The 4,295-nt window shown below is 32.0% G+C and overlaps 1 pseudogene; it reads left to right on the plus strand.

Annotated features, from left to right (window-relative positions):
* The first annotated feature begins 1,583 nt into the window (after positions 1-1,583).
* LOC111831925 lies at positions 1,584-4,268 on the plus strand (annotated as a pseudogene).
* The last annotated feature ends 27 nt before the right edge of the window (positions 4,269-4,295 follow it).

A 4,295-nucleotide genomic window follows, 5' to 3' on the forward strand; every position in this document is an offset into this window, starting at 1 on the left:
ATTTTTGTTATTTTAGAATTTGCAAGTGAATGATTTATTATTCTTATTTTTTGGTATATATTGGCATTTCCAATCACTTTCATTGGATAATGCTTTTTCAAATATTATGCATTTATGTCGATGATATTTTTAGTAATACACGACTGGTTTGTAAACTCACAATCATATAGTCAAACGGGTTATGATTAATATTTTTTAAAAACATTTTTTAAGAGTTGGTCTGTTAAAACATACATACAATATAAGCGTGTATATTTTACAAGTGGAATCATTTAAAGTTTTCATATACTCGATTTCTTCTTTTATTATAACTTTTAATTATATATTAGATAAATATTTTTCCCCGCGCTGTAGCGCGGGTCCGTTTCTAGTTCTATTTAAAATCCTTTGTTATTCAAAAAGTTGAGTATTTATTGATTTTCAACTTCTATCAAATTCTAGTGTTATTGGTTTAATGATTCTTTACATATTTAGTCATTAAAAACAACTTTCAAAATACTGCAATTATCATAAGGATTTGTAGAGTCTATCATATGAAGAATTTATTAAACTCTAAAAATCTGGGTAAACATTATTTTAAAATCAACAAATCTTTTTGAGAATCTTAAAATCTCTTAACTTTTGAAATCTACAAACTATTTTAAAATCAATCTCCCAATAACTCCCCCTACATATACTCGTTATAAAAGCTTGTAATGTTTTGCTACATATTCTACATATACTCTTCTTCAATCAGGTTTTGTAGAATATGTTTCCTTTAATGGAGCCAAAGCTTTAGTATTGTATACATTGCACTGTTAAAGAGGAGATTGTTAATCATATTTTGTAACTTATGTCGAATTATGGTTTTTAGTAACCGTGCAATGTATACAATACTAAAAGGGGTGGCCTCTGTTATAAAAGCGTCCTCTTTAGGTTTCTGAAAAAAGGGGTGGCCTCTGTTATAAAAGCACGGCCACCCCTTTTTTCAGAAACCTAAATATGTCAAAATATCAAAAACGGACAATTTCTCGAAAGAAAATAAATTAATGTATCAGTATTTTATATTACGTGAGGTGCATGCTAATTATTTTGGCTCTTCATTTCGAGTTTAAAACTAAATTTTTGTATTTTTACATTAGTTTAGGATTTGTAGGTTATCATATTATGTAAACAAAATATTGTTGTTGACAGGAAAGAATTTTCTACCTTCTCTCTATCTCTTATTTCTTGAATGTAAAAGCTAATTTTCTAGCGCGAAATGTTCGCACCATTCCGTTCATTGTTAAGTATGTAAACAATGGTCTTCCAAATTGGCTCTTATGAGCTAATTTTGTTTCTTTGTTGACAAAAAAAAATATATTATGCAAACAAAATATTTTAAATATGTACTTTGGTCAAAACTAAATCCAAAATTTATTTAGTTTTTACAATTTTAAGTAGTCGTGTAACTTCGTTGATTAAAAAAAAATAGTCCTGTAATTAAATGAAAACGCTACTAAACATATATAATGACGTTAATCGTGTGCTAAGAATGATTGTTTTTTTTTTGTAGTGATTAATTAGTGAATTGTACCATAACTCTTCATGTATCGGAGGCCCCAATGGGTAAAATTAGTATCCATCCAAATAAAAACCTAAACTAGAGTAGTCTAGGACGATAGAACCTAGAATTGCACAGCTAGACAAAGCAACAATTGAATATTATTGTACATTTATAATCACAATATGCATACTTTTATGTTGAGTGTGTCAAAAAACTTTCTTTTAAATTGTTTAAGCGTGTAATCGACTAGTCCTATGTCCTCATATCTCAATATTGACGTATTTATTGATTTGTGTTATGTAAACACAAGATAGCAATGTTGATGAGGGTCAGCTTGATAGCAACAACTGTACGGAGATTTGCATTATTCAAAAGACAATTCTAACAATGGTATATAACTAAGATAAAGAATTAGCTCAAGAAAATATGGGCTGACGAACTATTTTCCTACGAAAACTTCGCACTAAGTTAAACTATTAATCTGAACTATTTATTTCGAAAAAAGAGTTTTCCAAAACACATAGAAAAAAAATTAACATAAACATTTATTATATTCTGCGTTTTGTCAAATATGTAAACAATTGTTCCAATTGGCTCGCTTGAGTTAATCTAATAATATCGTTGACAAAAAAAAAATTAACATGAGCATTTAAATAACCAAATTTTATAAATCAAAGACTACAAAATCCCAAGTTTGTTCACTATCTCTTTACATTTCATTTTTTTATAATAAGGATTTTATATGTATGCTTATTTAAATTGTATCATGCTATTTGACTTAACCATATAACATTCACTTATATTTTTATGTAATATAACGTTTTTATTTCAAGGACACGGAAAAAAAATTATATATTTATAACTATTTACTATTGTACAAGTTGGTTACCAACGATTCTAAACATGTGATATCGATATGTATCAAATAGTCACATTTCTGAACACGAACATATAGTTTTGCATGCTTAACATGCATTGCATTGGACTAGTCAAATAGAGAAGCTATGAACAAATATATATAATGAGCTGTTCTCTCAAGTCAACTATTCAATAACTCGTTATTATATGATTTCTTTGCTTTAATAAATGTAATTTATAAAGCTAAGATCCTCACTGTCGTTTTCGTTTGTCTTTGTCATAAGATCGACAGAGCCAATAAAATCAAAAATTAAATATATAAAGCAACTAAAGATGATTGAATATATTTATTATAGCTTTTTGAACTGAATAAAAAGTTATATTAAGATACTTGAAGGATCGTTGTCGTTATCACTACCTTGAAAACTTTAACATCATTCACCGACAATAGGAAAACATTAGGCTGTTCACTTAATTAACACGCATCTCATATAATCATATATGATCATCCTCGTGTATATTACATTATTAATCTCTCCATTCAATTTTAATATTTTATAGATAAGTTAATTTAATGTCCTTGATTATATAGTGCACCGATAATTATTATTTGTAACCTTATTTTCAACCATACAGTTACGTAAAAAAAAAAAAAGAAGATAATTTCGTGATAAGTCATCATATGACATATCTAGAAGAGCTGAGTTTAAAAATATTTCATACATAATAATTATCGGGATAGGAATTTCTGGGACCTGAATCCTCTCTCCTCGGGTAGCTGGATTTGGAGGAAATTATGCAAACTTCGTATCCTAGCTAGACCCTTCGTGACTTGTGAGGTAGGCTCTGGTGAGACTGCTAAATTCTGGCATGATAACTGGACTGGCCTTGGTCCTCTTTTTTTTTTTTTTTTTTTTTTTTTATAATAATCAAAGAGGTTATGGGCCTAAGTCTATACATTCTTTTAGGTCCGAAACCAGAACATATTATATGGTCTCGTCCCAAGCGCTACTCGAACCGGCGACTTCTAATTTTTTGCCAAAGATCTTTATCAGTTGAACTATTAACACTTGGTTATTGGTCTTCTTTTAGACGTAACTGGTCCGCTTGCCCCTCAGATAACAGGGCTGCCCATCAAATCGGTGGTGAAATCCGTTCTTAGAGGTGATAGTTGGTGGAGTTTTCCAGCAGAGGCTCCAGCAGAAGCAGGAATCCAATCATTACCTTACTGAGAGACTCCCTTCCTATAGCTGAGACCATAAATGAATGCCAGATTGATAATACTTACCTTTGGAAAGTAGGTGATCAAGCGCCTTCAAACATGTTCTCAGCTCAGAAGACGTGGGATGCTCTCAGAACCCCCCTCCCTTTGGTTCCCTGGCACAAGGCTGTTTGGTTCAAGGATAGAATACCAAAGCATGCCTTCATTAGCTGGGTTGTAGCTTGGAATGGCTTACATACACGTGACAGGCTTAGAAACTGGGGTTTATATGTGCCTTTAGTGTGTGTTTTATGTAATACTCATGATGAATCGAGGGATCACCTGTTTTTCGATTGCAGCTTCAGCTCGGAAATTTGGTCCTTCTTCACTTCAAAAACCCACGTTACTCCTCCAACCCCTTATTTGGATGGTCTCGTGTGGCTCAAGTCTCCCACTAGGGACAGTAACATTGCTCTCATCATAAGGCTCCTCTATCAAGCAACAATATACTCCATTTGGAAGGAAAGAAACCTTCGAATTCACACTAACACATCCTCCACTCCTACGGTTATCTCTAGGGGAATCCAGCTGGTCATAAGAGCTCGGCTAGACCCACTCTCTCGTATGCAGCGATCCTCGACTCGGTCTCGTTCCTTATTAGCATCCTGGTTTGATCTTTTCTGATCAGATTGTTGGGTTGCTGTTTGTGCT

This window comes from Capsella rubella, unplaced genomic scaffold, assembly GCF_000375325.1.
Source record: "Capsella rubella cultivar Monte Gargano unplaced genomic scaffold, Caprub1_0 scaffold_2, whole genome shotgun sequence".
Lineage (NCBI taxonomy): Eukaryota > Viridiplantae > Streptophyta > Magnoliopsida > Brassicales > Brassicaceae > Capsella > Capsella rubella.